This window comes from Bufo gargarizans, chromosome 2 (assembly GCF_014858855.1).
Source record: "Bufo gargarizans isolate SCDJY-AF-19 chromosome 2, ASM1485885v1, whole genome shotgun sequence".
NCBI lineage: Eukaryota > Metazoa > Chordata > Amphibia > Anura > Bufonidae > Bufo > Bufo gargarizans.
In genome coordinates this window covers 425,823,040-425,845,317 of record NC_058081.1, presented here as the reverse complement: position 1 = coordinate 425,845,317, position 22,278 = coordinate 425,823,040, and the positions used below count along the sequence as shown (strand labels likewise).

At 43.1% G+C, this 22,278-nt stretch overlaps 1 protein-coding gene across 1 annotated transcript in view; it reads right to left on the bottom strand.

Moving 5' to 3' along the window:
* The window catches only part of LOC122928255 (A disintegrin and metalloproteinase with thrombospondin motifs 2-like), a 670,803-nt gene that overhangs the window by 633,424 nt on the left and 15,101 nt on the right, over window positions 1-22,278 (bottom strand). The window lies entirely within an intron of this gene.

Here is a 22,278-nt window from a genome sequence, read left to right as displayed (position 1 = left end):
AAGTGCCGTTGTGGGAGGCGTATGGAAAAGTGTGCGTTTCCCAGCGACAGCCCCAAAACATCACTGCTCTAGAAAAGATCTGCATGGAGGAATGGGCCAAAATACCAGCAACAGTGTGTTAAAACCTTGTGAAGACTTACAGCAAACATTTGACCTCTGTCATTGCCAACAAAGGGTATACAAGAAAGTATTGAGATTAACTTTTGTTATTTACCAAATACTTATTTTCCACCATAATTTACAAATCTCACAAACGGAAAGCCAAAACACGAGTGTGAAAGCAGCCCAAGATGACAGCCCAAGCAAGGAGAGTACACTAATTAGAGAAGCATTAAATGTGTTCATAAACTGCTTTTCAGAAAGGTTCAGAAGAGAAAGAACACCATGTGCATGTGAAGCCTGGTTTGGCGATTTATACAGCATTGGTCGACAAATGCAGAGGCTCTGCAGAGAAGAAAAAACAACTCAGAAGAAGTGACCCTATTTTAGAAATTACACCTGTCACAGAATTTACCAAGGAGTGAAGTGAGAATTTTGATCCCACAGGCGTTTTGGAAATGAATGTACAGCAGATGGTGCAAAGTGAAAATTGACATTTTTACACAGGTATCCAGTTTCAGTGCCCAATATGTTGTGCCTATTGTGTGCCAGTGTGAAAAGTCAGCCCACTCATTATTAGGCTACATTCACATAACTGTATTTTCGGACTGTGTCCGATCCGCATTTTTTACGGATTGCATGCAGATCCATTAATTTCTATGAGGCCACAAAAAATGCGGACAGCACACACGTGTTCCATGTGCTGTCCACATCTGTGCAGCTATGCTACAACTTAGAGAACATATCCTATACTTAACCATTTCGCAGACATGATTAGACCTTTTTACAAAGCACTACAGAATTTAGAGTATTTAAGTCTTCAATCATATCATTAATTACAATGCGCGCGTAAAGTCTTCAGATCCTATCACATTTTGTTAAAGAGATTGTCCAAGTTATTTTTTTGTCCTTTGTATGTTTCTAACTATGCAAATGTAAAGGCTTTACCAAGCACTTTATCTACAATGGCTGCTTTCTCAGATTTCACTAAAGGTCACATAACCTCAGGGGTCAAGTCCTGGGAAAAAAAAAGTGTGGGAACTCACCCAAGATGCAAACCCCCCCCCCCCCCCCCCGCATACAATCCCACACAGCAGCGCCCCCCCCCCCCATACAATCCCACACAGCAGCGCCCCCCCCCATACAATCCCACACAGCAGCGCCCCCCCCCCATACAATCCCACACAGCAGCGCCCCCCCCCCATACAATCCCACACAGCAGCGCCCCCCCCCCCATACAATCCCACACAGCAGCGCCCCCCCCCCCATACAATCCCACACAGCAGCGCCCCCCCCCATACAATCCCACACAGCAGCGCCCCCCCCCCATACAATCCCACACAGCAGCGCCCCCCCCCCGCATACAATCCCACACAGCAGCGCCCCCCCCCCCGCATACAATCCCACACAGCAGCGCCCCCCCCCCCGCATACAATCCCACACAGCAGCGCCCCCCCCCCCCGCATACAATCCCACACAGCAGCGCCCCCCCCCCCCGCATACAATCCCACACAGCAGCGCCCCCCCCCCGCATACAATCCCACACAGCAGCGCCCCCCCCCCGCATACAATCCCACACAGCAGCGCCCCCCCCCCGCATACAATCCCACACAGCAGCGCCCCCCCCCCCGCATACAATCCCACACAGCAGCGCCCCCCCACGCATACAATCCCACACCATAGTCCCGTCCCCCCCCATCATACAATCCCACACCATAGTCCCCCCCCCCCCCATCATACAATCCCACACAATAGTCTCCCCATCCCACATGGCACACCTCACAGAATTGTCAGCCCCCTCCACAGGCTTCACATGTCCCTCTCAGGCAGACACTCTCCCCTGTCAGTGCTAAAGACGCTGGTGCGCAGAGCAGCCATGCCTGACCTTCCTGCTGTAATAGAACTTCTGAAGCGCGCGCTGGCTGCCGACCCACGTGACCTAGAAATGTCACGTGATAGTGTGACGTCAGAAGGTCCGTTTGGTGTCTGGAGTTTAGACACTACTCTTCTGTTTGTATCGCTGTCCTGAGGACAGCGATATAAACAAACAGATCACCATGGAGATGAGCGCTTCACTTCCACAATGGAAGCGCTCATCTCAGTGCCTGCCCCGCCGCCGCACACTACCTGCCCCGCCGCACACAGATGAAAGGGAACGGCGTTCCTGCCATGAAAAAAGTGCAGGAACGCCGTTCCCACGCGTTCCCCCTGGACTCGACCCCTGCATAACCTGTGATGTCAGCTTCTCTCCCTGCTCTGATGATGTTTCGTGCTGAAGCCTGAGAGAGCTGATCTGTGTCTGTGCACTTGACGTCACTGTGCTGGCCACACACCCCTGCACTGCCATATGCTGCTGTGTCTCCCTCTCCCTGGATTCTTCAGGAAACTTTAAAACCTTCAGCAGCACACACTCGGTGCTGGAGGCTTTACTGAGTAGCTGCAGGCAGTGAAGAGACATAGGATCTTCCCTCTTCATCCTGCAGACACAGAGCTGACAGACTGGAGGAGTTCTGCAGAGCATTGGACAAGAACAGGTAGGGGGAAGATCCTGTGTGTATCAGCAGTGCGATTGTACAGTTGGGACTTGTAGTCCTACACATGTTGCCGAGTCTCCCACAGTCAGACGTTTCACCCAGGACACTTTTAATCGCTCTCTTTGCAGAGCAGACGGAGGGGCATGAATATACATGAGGAAACTCCAGAGATTGTTGTTATTGCAGGTAAACAAAGGGCCAGAAGAGAACTAGGGAAATGAGGAAATAGATTTTTTTTTGCCTAACACTTGCTTACTTTAGATATATATTGCTGAATACCAGATTGACAATGCTATATATCTTTTCATAACTCGGACAACCTTGTGCTAAACACAACAACCTTGTGCTAAAATAAAAACAAATTCAAATTGTGATGCATCATTCTGCACTCATTGACAAACTGAAGACAGAATGATCGAACTCTCTGCTTGTAACTGAAAAAGAAAGAGGTTCCATCCCTTTTTTTTGCACTTTAAATTGACAGTATGAGGATATAATTGGCATTCATTTAACCCCGTAGAGGATCCGCGCCGTACATGTACGGCGCTACCGGACGTGACTTAAGAACAAGCACTGTACAAGCGTGAAAATCACGGGGGGACCGGAGCGCAATGGCTGCTCTTGCCGACAGGCAGCCATGCTGGGTAAGTACAGCAACGGCTATTTCACCCCCCCTGCAGCTCCGTGCGCTGCGATTGGCTGATCAGTGATGATGGCACATTGCTGCGCCTGAAGCACATGTAAGCTGCAGGGAGAGTCAGGTGGCCGGTTCTGAACTGGTCAGCACCGGTCACCTCCGAGCTGAGGCAGGGGACAAAAATATTTTGGGTCCCCTGCCAGTGCTGCGATTGGCTGGAACAACGCTCCAGCCAATGGCAGCGCTTTAGCTGCACAGGAAAAGGCAGAACCTCCCTGCATGCAGCCATTCTAGCTGGTGACTGCATGCTGAGAGGTTCTGTGATTCTCTGTGCTCGATCTGTTGGGATTTGTGGATCTACCACAGCTTTCACTACCTTTACTGCTCCTGTATATTTAACCCCTTAAGGACTCAGCCCTATTTCCCCTTAAGGATTTGGACATTTTTTGAAAATCTGACCAGTGTCACTTTAAGTGCTCATAATTTTAAAACACTGACTTATCTAGGCCATTCTGAGACTCTACTTCATGACACTGGTAAAATGAAGTAAAAAAAAATAAATTTTTTTGCATTAAAAAAATACCTAATTTACCAAAAATGTGAAAAAAATTCTGTTTCTCTACTTCTATAATATATAGTAATACCCCAAAAAATTGTGATGACTTTAAATTCCCCATATGTCTACTTCATGTTTGAATTATTTTGGGAATGATATTTAATTTTTTGGGGATGTTACAAGGCTTAGAAGTTTAGAAGCAAATCTTGAAATTTTTCAGACATTTACAAAAACCCAATTTTTAGGGACCACTACAGGTCTGAAGTCACTGTGCGAGGCTTACATAATAGAAACCGCCCAAAAATGACCCCATTCTATAAACTACACCCCTCAAGGTCATCAAAACTTATTCTACAAACGTTGTTAACCCTTTAGGTGTTGCACAAGAGTTATTGGCAAATGGGGATGAAATTTGAGAATTTAATTTTTTTGCTTAATTTTCCATTTTAACCCATTTTTTTCCACTAAAAAAGCAAGGGTTAACAGCCAAACAAGACTGCATCTTTATTGCCCTGACTCTGCCGTTTACAGAAACACCCCATATGTGGCCGTGAACTACTGTACGGCCACACAGCGGGGCGTAGAGTGAAAGATGCGCCGTGGTTTTTGGAAGCCAGATTTTGCTGGACTGGTTTTTTGACACCATGTCCCATTTGAAGCCCCCCTGATGCACCCCTAGAGTAGAAACTCCATAAAAGTGACCCCATCTAAGAAACTACACCCCTCAAGGTATTCAAAACTGATTTTACAAACTTTGTTAACCCTTTAGGTGTTGCACAAGTTTCAATGGAAAATAGAGATACAATTTCAAAATTTCACTTTTAATATTTTTTTTTCCAGTTACAAAGCAAGGGTTAACAGCCAAACAAAACTCATTATTTATGGCCCTAATTCTGTTGTTTACAGAAACACCCCATATGTGGTCGTAAACCGCTGTACGGGCACACGGCAGGGCGCAGAAGGAAAGGAATGCCATGCGGTTTTTCGAAGGCAGATTTTGCTGGACAGTTTTTTTTTTTGACACCATGTCCCATTTGAAGCCCCCCTGATGCACCCCTAGAGTAGAAACTCCAAAAAAGTGACCCCATTTTAGAAACTACGGGATAGGGTGCCAGATTTGTTGGTACTAGTTTAGGGTACATATGATTTTCGGTTGCTCTATATTACACTTTTAGTGCTGCAAGGTAATAAGAAATAGCTTTTTTGGCACTTTTTTTTTGTTATTTACAACATTCATCTGACAGGTTAGATCATGTGGTAATTTTATAGAGCAGGCTGTCACGGACGCGGTGATACCTAATATGTATACAATTTGTTTTATTTATGTAAGTTTTATACAATGACTTCATTTTTAAAACCAAAAAAAGTTTTAGTTTCTCCATAGTCTAAGAGCCATAGTTTTTTCAGTTTTTGGGCGATTATCTTAAGTAGGGTCTCATTTTTTGCAGGATGAGATGACGGTTTGATTGGCACTATTTTGGGGTGTATATGACTTTTTGATCACTTGCTATTACACTTTTTGTGACGTAAGATGACAAAAAATGGCTTTTTTTACACCGTTTATATTTTTATTTTTTTACGGTGGTCATCTGAGGGGTTAGGTCATGTGATATTTTTATAGAGCCGGTCGATACGGACGCGGCGATACCTAATATGTATACTTTATTTTTATTTATGTAAGTTTTACACAATGATTTCATTTTTGAAACAAAAAAAATAAATCATGTGTCAGTGTTTTCATAGTCTAAGAGCCATAGTTTTTTCAGTTTTTCGGCGATTATCTTGGGTAGGGTATGATTTTTGCGGGATGAGATGACGGTTTGATTGGTACTATTTTGGCATACATGCAAAATTTTTGATCACTTTTATTACCTTTTTTGGGAAGTAAGGTGGGCAAAATTTCAATTTCATAGTTTTTATTTTTTTATTTTTATGGCGTTCACCGTGCAGGGAAAGTAACATGACCGTTTTATAGATCAGGTCGTTACGGACGCGGCGATACCCAATATGAGTAGTGTATTTTATTTTTTTAATTTTTATTCAGTGATAAATGTGTTTTTTTTTTGTTCTTAACTTTTTTTTTACATTTTTTTTAAACCATACCCACTTGGTTCTTGAAGATCCAGTGTTTCTGATGTCTGTATAATACAGTACAGTATCCTATATAGGGTTCTGTACAGTATTTTACTTACACTGAACAGATCTATGCTTTTAGCACCATGGACAGCAGGACGCCTGAGAAGGCATCCTGTTGCCATGGGAACCTTCCACGTCTGCCACAACTTCGCAGACGGGGAAGGGTGAGGACGGGGCTGGCGGAGGGCTGTCGGGGTGCTCTCTCCCTCTCCATATGGGAGAGGGAGGGAGCTCCCTGACCGATGACAGTTAACCTTTTCCATACAGCGGTCCGTACGGACCGCGGTATGGAAAGGGTTAAACGGCTGACATCTGCACAGATGTCAGCCAATTATACCAGGGTGTCAGCAATGTGCTGACACCCTGGTATAACCACTAGACGCCAACGAATTTACAAGGGGGGGCGGGCGCGGGAAAATCGCTATCCCGCCTGCCGCACCTCCCGCGACACCCGCCCCTGGGATTAACCCCCCGCGGCGCCGGAATATCTATTTATCCTTAAGGGATTTAAAAAAAAAAAAAAAAAAGGAAAGAAAGAAAGAAAAAAAGAAAGATCTGGCACATCTACTGCAGTGATTTTAATTTTATTTTTCTCCAGCAGAAGTTCCAGATCACTAATCCCTGTCCCTAACCCCCCTCCCGTTCGATTTTGCCTGCGGCGAAGAAATGTAGATTTTTTTTGTCACTTTTATAAAAAAAAATATATGTTTTTTTTTCCTTTTCAGCACCACCTTTCTGTGTGTGAGCTGTGAACGCCAAATGCTGATCAGTCTGTACTTCACTGCTCAGCACCTGGGCTTTTTATTTTTTTGGGCACAGATATATTATTATTATTTTTTTTTTTTTTTTTTTTAAGTAATCATTAGAATTATATATGTGTGTGTGAATTTTTTAGCTAGTGTTCTCTTAAATTTGTATACTGTAGTGTCTGCACGAACGCACCAAACCTCCACTTGTGTGCGTTCTGCAGCCCTGAGCACCAATAAGTACCAATTGTGCTCAGTTTTTTTGTGTAAAAAGTATTTCTAGTGTTAGATAGAAATCCATTTTAGTTAGGTGGTGTTAGCGTAGATTTTTGCACACATATAATATATTTTTCTGATCAGTCTGCTCAGTTTACTGTGCAGTGTTTTTTTTTTCTTCAAGTAGTTGAAGTGTGATCCAGCAGTGTGATCCAGCGGGCAGTTCCATCCTCGAAACTGCCCGTCGGATCCGCCGATCTGCATGTGACTGAAAGGATTTGAGAGACGCATCCAGATGTGGATCCGTCTCTCCGCTTGGTATTTTGAATGCCAGATTCGGCACTAATACATTTCTATGGAGAAAAATGCCAGATCCGGCATTCCGGAAAGCATGCTACGGTTTTCTTTTTTGCCTGATCAGTCAAACTAACTGAACTGAAGACCTCCTGATGCATCCTGAACGGCTTGCTCTCCAATCAGAATGCATTAAGATAAAACTGATCAGTTCTTTTCCGGTATAGAGCCCCTAGGACGGAACTCTATGCCGAAAAAAAAAATGCTAGTGTGAAAGTACCCTTAGTTTTTATTATATATATATATATATATATATATATATATATATATATACGGTTTTTATTCAACTGTTTATACATGTAACATGCCTACACAGTATCTGTTTCTACAAATGGATCGCACATATAACAAAAAGGGTACACGTTCAGCAAAAATACTTCTATAGTACAATACATTTTGTATTGCGTGGGGTATATCCCCCGTTTCTTTCTTCATAAGTAGATACTGAGTCATAGAGCAACATGAACTAACGAGTTGTCTAGATAAGGGTGAATAGTTAAGAAGTCTGAAAAGAGAAAAGGAAGAGAAAGAGGACAGGAAACGAGTAAGAGGATAGAAGAAAATAGAGTGGGGAAGGTGGATGGGAAAAAGGGGGAGAGAAAGAATGAGAGGGAGTAAATGGCAATAAGATAAGCCACTCATGTTGTGAGTACTGATAAAAGTTCTGAGGATTCCTTAAAGTCAATCCATTGTGACCATACCTTGTAATATTTGGTTGATTGGCCAGAGACTTCTGCAGAAATCTCCTCCATTCTAGCTATATGTAACATTTCTTGATACCATTCTCTGATATTAGGCACATGTGTAGTGTGCCAGTGCCTGGGTAATTGGGCATCATAGATCTAGCTGCGGAAATACAGAATCTTAGAATGTTTTGTTTCTGAAATGCAATTGAGCCCGGTAGGATGGAGAGGAGTGCTATCTGAGGGGTGTTTTCTATTGGTTTGTTTGTCATCTTTTTGTATATTTCGAAGAGTGTCCCAGAACTGTTTAACCATGCTACATTTCCACCAGACATGAAGCATACTTCCCTCTTCTATTCCGCATCTCAAACAGGACTCTGGAACAGAGGGAAATATCCTGTGCAGTCTAACAAGGTATCTGTACCATCGTGCCATAATCTTATAGTTTTTTCCCTCAGCTGAGCAGGCCATTGATAATTTATGAGAAAATATAAAAGCTTTTTGTTGGTCCTCTTTTGTTATAGGAGGTACCCAATTCCTGTTCTCATCCCAGGATAAAAATCAGTTTGCTTTTGTAACAGTCCTCTATCAAATCCTGATATTGCGAGGGGATCAGGTGAGTCGCTGGAGATGACAGTAAGAATAATTTTTCTGTTTCAAATAAGGAAGTCCCGAGAGAGCATTTCTCTCCTTTTGAGATGTAGAATTTTACTTGTTAGTATGCCAACCAGGATAAACGGATATTTGGTCAGGAAAGGGTGGCAGCGGAGCCCCTAATAAAAGGTGATAAAAGCGTGGGTCTGCTGAAGCCTTTAACCCCAGAAAAGAGAGTCTCTGTTAATACCAGCTTGAAATGCTAGAGATTGTGAAAAATTGGTGGAAGGGGGCTGGATTTTCTAGAGCATATGCCTTTCCATATGAAAGCGTCCCATAATTTTAGGGTCTGTTGTGTAATTTTGTTAGGTTTTTTGAGCTGGGGGCGAACATCTGTGTCAAATTCCGGATTTTGTGGGCAACTCCGGAATACAGATAGACAGTGCGGTATTCACAGAACTAGATTTTTTTCAAAATCCTCTTCTCTGAAGATTTTGCAAATTTAATAGTGGCCCAAACCAATTTGTATGCCCAACAATTTAAAGCTCAGAACCCTACCTCACCATATGCTAGACCCCTGTCTTGGACCCCAGTAAGTGCAGCAGAGATTATGAAGTTTTGGGGACTCGTGCTGCATATGGGCATAGTAAAGAAGCCAAAACGTCAGACAATATTGGAGTTCGGACATTTTCTACCAGACGCATTTTGAGTCAATTCGGAAATTCCTACACTACAAAGACAATACACGGTGCCCATCCCAAAATGACCCGACATTTGACCGTCTGTTCAAGGTTAGGCCTGTCCTTGACCACTTTAACACCAAGTTTGCTGAGGTGTACACCCCTGATAAAAATGTATATGTAGATGAGTCCCTGTTACTTTTCAAAAGGAGGGTTAGATTCAGCCAGTACCTGCCTAGCAAATGGGCAAGGTATGGCATAAAAATTTACAAACTCTGCGAGAGTAGCTCCAGGTACACCCACAAGTTACGCGTTTATGAAGGGAAAGATTCCCGCATAGAATGCCCCCCCATCCTAGGAGTTAGTGGAAAGATTGTGTGGGACTTGCTGCACCCACTGCTGGATAAAGGTTACCACCTCCATGTGGATAACTATTATACCAGTATACCCCTATTCAGGTCCCTAACTGCCAGAAGTACTGTGACTTGCGGCACAGTGCGCAAAAATCTGAGAGGCCTCCCTAGATCCCTGGTAGGGCAACCACTGAGAATGGGTGAAAGCAGGGCTCTCCTCCATGAGAACATGCTGGTGGTTAAATACAAGGACAAGAGGGATGTCCTTTTACTGACCACCGTTTACACAAATACCAGCTCCCCTACCACTACCACTGTCCCCAAACCAGTTTGCATCCTGAACTACAATAAGGGGGTTGATCTTTCAAAACTAAAAAGTGTGGTACAAAAAACTGGCCGTACACATTGTACAGGTGGCAATTTATAATGCGTACATGCCATTTCAATCTGCAGGCCACACAGGAACTTTCCTCCAGTTCTAAGAGGTGGTTATCGAGGCCCTCATTTTTTTTTATGGTGCTCTTGTCGTACCAGGTCAACAATTTCTAGGTCAAGTCCCCCAGACAGCAAGGAAGGGAAGGACCCAAAAAAGATGCAGGGTATGCTCCAAAAAGGGGGATAAGGAAAGACACCATTTACCACTGCGAAACCTGCCCTGAAAAACCTGGCTTGTGCAGGAGTGTTTCAGAATCTACCACACATCCATGGAGTATTAATTTCATCCTTTATGTACCCTGTAATTTTAGCACCTTATACCTCTGATTTAGTCCACATAGCTTACATATGCACTTTTCACCAACCACTACATATTCCTTTCTATGAAAAGTGCCCTTTCCACCGCTTTAAATGTTCGTACGGGGGTCCACTTTCCAAAATGGGGTCACTACTTGGGGTTTTTAATTTCTGGGGACCTCAGGACATTTTTTAAATGCGACATGGCAGCTAAAATCCATGTCTGCCAATTCAGGCCTGCAAAAAACAGATTTTGCACTTTGCCTCTAGAGGCCTGCTGTGCGCCAAAACAGCAGGCTACGAGCACATATGGGGTGTTCGCAAAATGGGGAACATTTTTTTTTTTTACAAATGTGCGCTTTGAAATGCTTCTCTCAAGTAATTCTGCCTTCTGTGAGACACCCGTTTGCCGAAAAGTACCCTTTCCACCACTTGTTCGTACGGGGGTGCTCTTTCCAAAATGGGGTCACTTCTTGGGGATTTTCATTTCTGGGGACCTCAGGAATTTATTTAATGCAACATGGCACCTAAAATACATGTCTGCCAATTCAGGTCAGCAAAATACATATTTAGCTGTTTGTATCTAGAGCCATGCCATGCCATGCGCCCATACATCTTTTTTTGAGCACATATGGGGTGTTGGCGTATTTGGGGGAAAATGGAGAACAAAATGTGGGGTGAATTTTGTCCTGTTACCCCTTGTGAAAGTGAAAAATGTGGGTGTAAAGCAACTTTTTCTGGAAAAATTAATTTTTTATTTTATTTTCACAGCCAAGAGTTTCCCAATTCTGTGAAACACCCGATGGGTCAAAGTGCTCACTACACACCTTGAAATATTCCTTGAGGGGTGTGGTTTCCGGAATGGGGTCACTTTTTAGGGATTTCCACTCTAGGGCCATCACAGGGTGTGTTCAATTGAAAGATAAACACGCACAGGGGGACTATGCGTGGGAAGGATTTACAATATATTTAAACACACAGCCTTGTTTGGCTTATAATCACTCTTGTCCCAGACACTAAGACTTAATATTTAATCGATTTGGTTAAAATATTGAAACTTACCCTCACTTAACACCACTCATCCACAGTGCGACTGCGCATGGACTTAAAGATCTACAAAGTAGAAAACACCATACCGCGCTTGCGTTGACCCTTACCCTGGGTTCACACCTGAGCGTTCCTCAAACGCGCGTTTTTGTCGCGCGTTTTTATGCGCGTTTTTTGTAATAGTAAACGCGCGTTTGTGTCATTGACTGCAGTGTTCTATGGCCACAAACGCGCGTCAAAACGCCCCAAAGAAGCTCAAGTACTTGTTTGAGCGTCGGGCGTTTTACAGCGCGTTCGTACGCGCTGTAAAACGCCCAGGTGTGAACCCTTCCCATAGGGAAGCATTGGTTTTCATGTCTCAAGCGTTTTACAGCGCGTTTGAACGCGCTGTAAAACGCTCAGGTGTGAACCCAGGGTTAGGCCCCATGCACACGGCCGTTGTTCACGGCCGTGTGCGGGCCGTGGAACCGCGGCCTGGATCCCTTCCTGTGAGCTGGAGCGCACGGCGTCACTGGTTGCTATGACGCCGTGCGCCCCCTGCTGCCGGCACAGTACAGTAATACACTGGTATAGATCATACCAGGCCGTGTGCATGGGGCCTTAGTCTTCATGGACTTAGAAATTTGTGAAAAGGGCAGGTACCGTTTCGCGCCTGCATCAACACTTAGTCGCCATGCATGCACTCATTGTACCTATGCAGATGCACCCAGACCTCAGCTCAACACTGAATGTAAGTGCACGGACTTATCCTCAGTCATCGCCGCTCATACAAAGTGCGGCTGCGCATGGACTTAAAGATCCGAGATGGAAACAGCACCAAACTGCGCCTGCGTTAACTCTTAGTCTACATGCGTTCCATTGCTTCTGCACTCCGACTGGGGAAAAGCAGAAATCACCAAGTGAAAGTTGCGGATTTTATAGACTGAGATAATTTGATGGCATATATTTGTCATAGCTTACCTCCCAAAAATGTAAGAGGATGCTCACAAATGTAAGATTAACTAGGTCCCTCTGTGATAGAGTCTAACACCAGTGAGTGTATTAAAAAATGAATATAAACATAAACAAAATAAAAAAAGTATATAACGAATATACTTGTTTAGTAGTATAGAAACGTGATCGTAATAAATACTGTATAATTTAGTATATAAAACATATTGATGGGTAAAGAGCATATTAAAATGTTGGGGGGCAGGTGTTAGCTATCAGTGCTAGCTAATACAGCGGTTCTAACACAGTCTTAGGGTACTTTCACACTTGCGTTGCTTGATTCCGGCAGGCAGTTCCGTTGCCTGAACTGACTGCCTGATCAGGCAAACTGTATGCAAACGGATGTCATTTTTTCTGACTGATCAGGCATTTTTCAGACTGATCAGGATCCTGATCAGTCAGAAAAATGCCTGATCAGTCAGAAAAATGCATTGCAATACCGGATCCGTTTTTCCGGTGTCATCAGGCAAAACGGATCCGTTTTTTTTTTTTTCATTTTAAAGGTCTGCGCATGCGCAGACCGGAAGGACGGATCCGGCATTCCGGTATTTTGAATGGCACTAATACATTCCTATGGAAAAAAATGCCGGATCCGGCATTCAGGCAAGTCTTCAGTTTTTTTCGCCGGAGATAAAACCGTAGCATGCTACGGTTTTCTCTTTTGCCTGATCAGTCAAAACAACTGAACTGAAGACATCCTGATGCAAACTGAACGGATTACTCTCTATTCAGAATGCATGGGGATATGCCTGATCAGTTATTTTCCGGTATAGAGCCCCTGTGACGGAACTCTATGCCGGAAAAGAAAAAAACGCTAGTGTGAAAGTACCCTTACTGAGGATAGTGTTGCTTAACAAGTATTACTTTACAGCAGATGGTGACTGTTGCAACAATGTACTGTTAACATAAATCGAGATAGCTAGTGTCCATTCAGGGAATAGAGTGTGGGGTAGTGCACCCCCGCCCTCATCCGTGCAAGTATTTCCCTGTATAACAGCACTCGTAGAGTATCAGGATAGTTTTAACCTTTTCAGTTTGCTCACGTTTCAATATTTTAATCAAATCGATTAAAAATGAAGTCTTAGTGTCTGGGCAAGAGTGATTACAAGCCAAACAAGGCTGTGTGTTTAAATAATTCAATTGCAAGATGGTGCCTGTCAATTATTCCGGAGAAATCTGCCTTCCAGAAGCCATTTGGTGCTCCTTTCCTTCTGACCCCTGTGGAACACCCATATAGCAGTATAAAAGAAAAGCACATATGGGGTATTGCTGTAATCAGGAGAAAATGGGCACAAAATTAGGGGGTGCATTTTCTCCAGTTCCCCCTTGCGAAAGTTAAAGATGGGGTCTAAAGTCCATTTTTCTGGAATTTTTATTTTTTTTTTCCCATTTCCACAGACAATTCCATGAATCACCTTTAAGATCAAAGTTCTCACTACACATCTTCAAATGTTCCTTAAGGGGTGCAATTTCCAGAATGGGGTCACTTTTGGGGGGTTTCCACTCTAGGGGTACTTCAGGGTGTCTTCATATGCGACATAGCTCCCAAAAGCCAATCCTACAAAATCTGTCCTCCAAAAGCCTTATTGAGCTACTTTTCTTTTGAACCCTGCCATGCATCCATACTTCATTTCTTGAGAAGATATGGGGTGTTGGCGTATTCAGGGGGAAATAGGGAACAAAATGTGCAGTGTATTATGTCCTGTTTTCCCTTGTCAAAGCGTAAAATGTGGGTGTAAAGCAACTTTTTCAGAAAAAAAAAATCTAATTTTTCATTTTCACATCCAAGTGTTTTCTAATTCTGTGTAATGCCTGATGGGTCAAAGTGCTCACTACACACCTTGAAATATTCCTTGAGGGGTGTAATTTCCAGAATGGGGTCACTTTTGGGGGGTTTCCACTCTAGGGCCACTTCTGGGTGTCTTCATATGTGACATAGCTAAATCCGCTCTCCAAAAGTCATATGGTGCGCCTTCCACTCTGAAGCCTGCTGTGCGGCCATACATCAGTTTTTGAGCACATATGGGGTGTTTCTGTAAACTTCAGATTCAGGTCAATAGATTTTGAGCTTTGTCTGGCTGTTAACCCTTGATGTGTTGCCGAAAAAAAGATTAAAATGTAAAATCTGCTAAAAAAAAAAAAAGCAATAACTATTTTTGTAGGTATTACTAATCATTATATAGAGAAACAGTACAGAAATTGAAATTTGGCAAAATGCTAATTTATCAAAAAATTTTATAAATAAAAATGAGTTTATTTTACTCAAACTTACCACTGTCAAGTACAATATGTAATAAGAAAACAATCTCAGAATGGTCTGGATAAGTAAAAGCGTTTTAAAGTTATCACCACATAAAATTACATGTCAGATTTGCTAAAAATCGAGCCCTAAAGGGGAAAATTTTTGTCCTTATTCTACGGATGTTTTGCTGATAAGAGCAAGACTTCTGGTTCAGATGCTCTTTAAAAAGAGTACACATACACACACACTTGTTTAATAATAAGAATATATAATTTATTAGCCCCTTCTACCCTGGGCAGTTTTCACCAACCCAAGCCATTTTTTTAAAATCTGACATGTGTCACTTTATGTGTTCAATTTGCAATCAATTTGGAAAACTTTTACTTATCCAAACCATTCTGAGAAGGTTTTCTCGTGACACTTTCATTGTACTTTATGTCAATGGTAAATTTGAGTCGATATATGTTTCACATTTATTTATAAAAAATAAATAAAAAAAATCCAAAATTTACCAAAAATGTTGAAAAATACACAATTTTCTACATTTTAAAATGTCTCTATTAAGACATAGTAATCTCATAAAATGGTTATCAGTCATCATTCCCCATAGGTCTACTTTATATTGGCATCATTTTGTAAATGTCATTTAATTTTTTTAGGAGGTTAAAAAGCTTAGAATTTTTTAAGCAATTTTTCACATTTTTAAGAAAGTTTCCAAAACCATTTTTTTAACCACCAATTCAGTTATAAAAGTGATTTTGAGGGCCTGCATAATGGTAGTAAACTGCTCTAGGGGCACATGGCAGAAGGAAAGGAGTGCCATCAACTATATCCCTCAAATAACTTATTCAGGGGTGTACTGCGCACTTTGACCCCATAAGCGGTTAACGGAATTTAGAAACACTTGGCTGTGAAAATGAAGCTTCATTTCCTCCAATAAAATGTTGCTTTAGCCCCAAATGTTTCATTTTTACAAGGGGTAACAGGAGAAAAAACACCCCATGATCTGTTACCTATTTTCTCCTGAAAATAGCAACACCTAATATATGGCGGTAAACTGCTATAGGCAGGACTCCAAAAGGAAGGATCGCCATATGGCTTTTGGTAGATTGGTTTACGGGTGTCATTGTTTTTTATTTTTTTGACTGATTGTCTTATGTGGGGGTTCAGTTTTTGCGGGATGCGACAACGTTTTCATTGGTACCATTTTGGGGTTCATATGATTTTTTGAATCACTTAGTATTTCACTTTTTGTAAGGCAAGGTTACAAAAAAAAAAAAATTGCTTTTTTTTTTTTTACTGGGAACCCATATTTTTTTTCCTAATTTGGACTTCACCTTTTGGGTTGTCTGATCCCCTGTACATCTGTATTCTAATGCATTGGCTATAAGTGTATTATACAGTGTAATATAGGGTTGTTGCGGGTATCAAAATTTCGATACCTAATCGATGCTTTTGTCTCTAGTATTTCTGAACATGAGCGCGCTGCTGTCAGAGCGCTCATGTTCCCTCAGCAGCACAGGGGAAAAGGAAGCAGTCTCTACCTCCCCCTGTGCTGCTGCCACCAATAAAAAGAGAGAGGCGGAGGAGGGGCGGGCCCACTGCGCCACCAATGATACGACTTTTCCTGGGTCCAGACTTTAAGTAGCAGGCTACACATAGCGGCGCCCAGAGATGTCCCAGCACCCAGAGATGCCACCCGCTGTGCCCCATTACGGTCTCCTGCTCCATATGCTAATTACCATCGGAGAGCAAATGGGGGGGGGGGGACATCAGCTTCTCTCCTGGGTGTTCCTTCTCCCTGCGCTCTGCTGCGATTGGACAGTGCTATAACCAGGGAGAAGGAATGCACACTAGAGAAGCTGATGTCTCCTCCCTATTGCTCCGATAGTAATTAGCATATGGAGCAGGAGTGATGGGGGTGCAGCGGGCAAACGGAGCGGCGCCCAGGAATAATAGTAAGTGCTCTGCGCGCCGCTCTATGTAGCCTGCTACTTAAAGTCCGGACCCATAAAAGGTCATCTTTAAAACATAATACAGGAGGCAGGTGTCGGCAGCAGAATCGCATAGCCGGCACCTGCCTCTGACAGGGAGCTGTGATCAGCGGCAGTTAATCCCTCAGGTGCGGCACCTGAGGGGTTAACTGCAGCTGATCTGCTGCCAGTACCCGCCTCCTGTGTTAAGGGGTAATTATTATTGGTGGCGCAGTGCGCCCTCCCCCCTCAACATCTCCCCCTCCAACATCATTGGTGGCACAGTGCGCCCACCCCTCTCAACCCCCCAGTATTAAAATCATTGGTGGCAGTGGTCACAGGGTCCCCTCCTCTTCATTGGTGGCAGTGGCAACTTCTGATCGGAGCCCCAGCAGTGTAATCCTGGGGTTCCAATCAGTTACCATGGCAGCCAGGACGGTACTGAAGCCCTGGCAGCCATAGTCAGCTCCCTGCTGCTGTGTGCACAGAGCACAGGGCAGCAGGGAGAGTGTGAAGTCCTATTCACCCTGATAGAGCTCTATAAGGCTGAATAGGTTCTGGCCCCTAAGGGGGAAATAGTTATGAAATAAATAGTGTAAAACATTTTTTTTTAAACCCACCAAAATATGAAGTATTAATCAGCCCCTTTCCCAATTTCACATATAAAATATATAAACAATAAATAAACATATCGCCACATCAGAAAAGTCCAAACTATTAAAATATTAAAAAAATATGTATATGTATGAATTGCTGTCCGCCCCTGCACGCCCCGACAGGCAAGTGTTACCTGTATCCCAGATGAAATAAAGGATCTTTGGATTTACTACTGCTGGGCGAGTGCCGCCTTATTATCTTCTCCTATCCTGTGGAATCTTTTGGCTGTTAGCTTTTGGCGTTGCACCACCTGACTGCAGCTTTGTCATTTTGCGCTTGAACCGCCGCATCTGTGTTACCTGTGCTAAAGGGAGTGACCAGGGGGTTTAAGCTGTACCGCCCAGCTTCTTCGTTATTTGTATAACAAAACAAAAAAAAAAAAATAAATCTATGCAGTGAACGCCGGAACAGGAAAAAAAAAAAAAAAAAAAAACTGCGCCATTGGCCATTTTTTAAAATGCGGAATGCACGTGGGTTTTTTGGTTTATTTTTTCACATGGTATCGAGTATCGCAATGCATTTTTATGGTATCGAAATCGAATAAAAAAATTGGTATCGCAACAACTCTAGTGTCATATGCTTAAAGCTTGCTTACCTGTAAGACCGAGGGGGCATAGTCTCACAGGCTTCCATTGAAGGCAGGAGGATGCCTATGGAATAGCAGGCCACGACGGGGACGAGTCTCCCTAGCATCACCTGCTATGCAAGGGAGGCTCGTCCCAGTCATGGCCTGCTATTGGCTGCCCCCCCAAATCACTGGATGTTTTGATCTGCGCGACGGGGAGATGCAGTGGCGGCCGCGCGGGCATCAGAAGCGATACGGGTACCAGGGTATGTATAATCAGTATGAGTCCATTCATACATGAGCTTTCATAACTAGCTGAAAAATTCCAGCTTTTATAGCTTCACTCCCTAATGGAATGTAGTCAGCTTATGCAATCCATAGGGGTCACTGTATATTTCTTGTTTATCTGTTATTTCTGACCTTGGAGTGGTCATTTCCCAGATCCACAATAAATCAGAATCCCAAGATAACCTTGGTAGACAATGTTAAAGAGGACCTTTCACTAGAATAAAACATCTAAACTAACTATACAGACATGGCGCCCAGGGATCTCCCTGCACTTACTGTTATACCTGGGCGCCGCTCCGTTCTCCCGGTATCTTCATAGTTAGGCTCCACCCAGTTGAACCTGCCGGCGTCTCATTCTCCCATGCTGTAGCGCTGGCCAATCTCCTTGTACCCCCCCCCCCCCCGATCTGTGCAGCCCCCCGATCTGCGCCCCACCTTGTCTCCACAGTGCCCCTCCTTGAGTCCTCCCCATCCCCGCCCCATACATTCCTCCTGCTGCCCACCTCCCTCAATGCTGGCCTCCCCCCCCCTTCCAGCGCTGGCCCCCGCTCGGTTCCCCTGCTGTGTTTGATGGCAGCCGCTCCATTCCTGAGCCGCCACCATCATCAGAGTGTCAGCTCTATGCTCACACTCTGCTGTAACCCCGTAGATGCCGCGACAGCGGCATCCATGGGGTGTCACGGAAGGTGTACAGGAAACAAGACAATGCAAAATGAATATATGACTCACTGGATCCAAAACTAAGGAACAAAAGGGAGACCCCTGCATACGACCTGGCACTCTCCCTGACTGCTCAGCCTATGCGAACACCCCAATGGTGGATGATCGCATATCCTCGTACCTCGACTATATAACACCTGAACACCCTACAATAGTGAGGGGACACGACCACCGGCTCCCTACACTAGACACGGAGGGAGTCAGGGTCACCTGGGATCCAGCAAACATAAAATCACAAATGAATGTACAACACTTATCTTGTAGAAGACTGGGAAATAGGATCAGCATGCACACACACTCCAGGGAGTTGTATAAACCGCACACTAATGCATTATGGGGAGGAATTTAAAGGGATGCAATCAGTCCAACTACAAGACAGCTGAGAGAGGCTAACGAGATGAGGAACTGAAAACCAAAACAAAGAAAGCTCAAGGAGGAGGTTCTGAAAGGCATCTGTCAGAGCTTCTCAGATGTCTGGTTGTGACATGGGGTTAATAGAGGGAGGGGGCTCCCTCTCTCCACCATTGGGGCTGCTGCACTGCGATGGTAGCCCCGATGGTTGCCACCTACAGGGCATCTCATTGTATTGCACTTTGCTATACAAGAGCATTGCAAATTATAATACAGCAATCAGCCCCACTGGATCTTCAAGATTCAAGAGGGACTTGATAAAGAAATAAGAAAAAAAAAAAAAACATAAAAGTAAAAATAAATAAATGGATAAAAATGTAAAATTAAAAAAAAAAAAAATTGCCTTTTCCTATAAAAAATGAAAAATACAAAAAATACACATATTAGGTATCACCGTGTCCGCAACGACCGTCTCTATAAAGATATAACATGATAGACCCTGTCCGATAAACACCATAAAAAAATAAAATAAAAACTGTTAAAAAAGCCATTTTTGTCACCTTACATCACAAAGAGTGCAAAAGCAAGTGATCAAAAAGGCGTATGACCTCCAAAATAGGACCAATCAAACCGTCACCTTGTCCCGCAAAAAAATGACTATAGAGACACTAAAACATCTTTTTTTTTGTTTCAGAAATGCTATTTTTGTGTAAAACTTAAATAAATAAGAAAAAGTATACATATTAGGTATTGCCACGTCCGTAACGATCTTCTTTATAAAACTATCACATGACCTAACTCCTCAGATGAACGCTGTAAAAATAAATAAGTGAAAACTGTTCCAAAACAGCCAATTTTGGGGTCACCTTGCCCCATAAAGTGCAATAATGAATAATCAAAAAAAATCCTATGTACCCAAAAATGGTACCAATAAAAACCTCAACACTTTCTGCAAAAAACGAGCCCCTGCACAAGACGATCGGCAGAAAAATAAAAAAAACAATCCAGCACAATCTGCCTTCCAAAAACCGTATGGCATTCCTTTCCTTCTGCGCCCTGCCGTGTGCCCGTACAGTAGTTTACGACCACATGTGGGGTGTTTATGTAAACCGCGGAATCAGGGTAATAAATATTGAGTTTTGTTTGGCTGTTAACCCTCAATGTGTTAAAGAAAAAAAAAAAGAAAAATTTATAAAATTAAATCTGCCCAAAAAGTTAAATTTAGAAATTCCATCTCCATTTTCCTTTAATTCTTGTGGAACGCCTAAAGGGTTAACAAAGTTTGTAAAATCAGTTTTGAGTAACTTGAGGGGTGTAGTTTCTACAATGGGGTCATTTATGGGGGTTTCCACTATGTAAGCCCCACAAAGTGACTTCAGACCTGAACTGGTCCTTAAAAAGTGGGTTTTGGAAATTTTCTTAAAAATTGTAAGAATTGCTTCTAAACTTCTAAGCCTTCTAACGTCCTAAAAAAATAAAATGACATTTCCAAAATGATGCCAACATAAAGTAGACATATGGGGAATGTTAAGTAATAAATATTTTATTAGGTATGACTTTCTGTTTTAGAAGCAGAGAAATTGAAATTTGGAAAATTGTGAATTTTTCAAAATTTTTGGTAAATTTGGGATTTTTTCATAAAGGTGAAATATAGTGACTCAAATATATGACTATCGTGAAGTACAATGTGTCACGAGAAAACAATCTCAGAATGGCGTGGATAAGTAAAAGTGTTCCAAAGCTATTACCACATAAAGTGACGCATGTCAGATTTGTCAATTTTGACCTGGACACTGGGGCATCAATGACCCTTGGTCATGAAAGGGTTAATCATTCCAATAATAGGGCATCTTAAGAAGTCCTGTATTGTTATTTATCATCACTACCTCCCCGAGTCGGGAGTGGGTAATTGCCGCGCACCCCCTCCTTTACTTGGACGCTTCAGCTTCAATAATTTGTCCGACATTTTAACTCTATCACATTTAATTTCATCCACTGACCTCCCTTGGATATGGTATCCCTTTCTCAGGCTCCCTCTCTGGCCTGGAACCCAGATTCCCCGCTAACCGTGATCACCATGGTAGGTGCAGAAAAGAACATCGAAAGTTGATTGAGAAGATATCCAATTGGATCAGGGACGTGCGACCTGGTTGAGCAGTATATGTGCACACACCTACACGTAGTGACTGATGGGTCTGCAGCCTTCTGGGTCTCCAAATTGGGCACATGGCCTGAGCCTGCCCTTTACGCCTTGGAGGTGCTGGCCTGCCCTGCAGTCAGTGTATTGTCTAAACGTTTGTTTAGCACTGCTGGAGGGGGTTGTCACAGGTTATATTTCCCAATGTTTTGGGGTGTACCCAAAAGTTAAACAAATTTTATTTTTTTATTTTTTGTTTTTAAAAATGTGTTGGCTACCTCCTCTTCCTTCACCGCCGCTTCCACTACACCGCCTCCTCAACTTCCTACTCCATATGGACCTCCTCCTCCCCAATCAAGATGATTATTTTTATGTATTTTATGTTATTTAAAGTCATTTACCTATCCACTGGTCATGCGGATGAACGGAAGTGTGAAAGTAGACTTAGTCCTGCGACCTGTCGCCGTGCTGCGCCGGAGCTCCGCCCCCGTCCCCATTATAGTCAATGGGGACGGAGCGGCAGTCCAGCGTCACGGCCAAATAGCAGCAGGGTGGATCCGACAGGGTGAACAGCCTGTCGGATACGTCCTGCCGGATACACTTACGCTAGTGTGAAAGTACCATTAGCAGTATCTGTATCTAAGCAATATCTACATTATTCAAATATATATTCAATATGGATATTGCTTAGAAAAATATACAGTACAGACCAAAAGTTTGGACACACCTTCTCATTCAAAGAGTTTTCTTTATTTTCATGACTATGAAAATTGTAGATTCACACTGAAGGCATCAAAACTATGAATTAACACATGTGGAATTATATACATAACAAAAAAGTGTGAAACAACTGAAAATATGTCATATTCTAGGTTCTTCAAAGTAGCCACCTTTTGCTTTGATTACTGCTTTGCACACTCCTGGCATTCTCTTGATGAGCTTCAAGAGGTAGTCACCTGAAATGGTTTTCACGTCACAGTTGTGACCT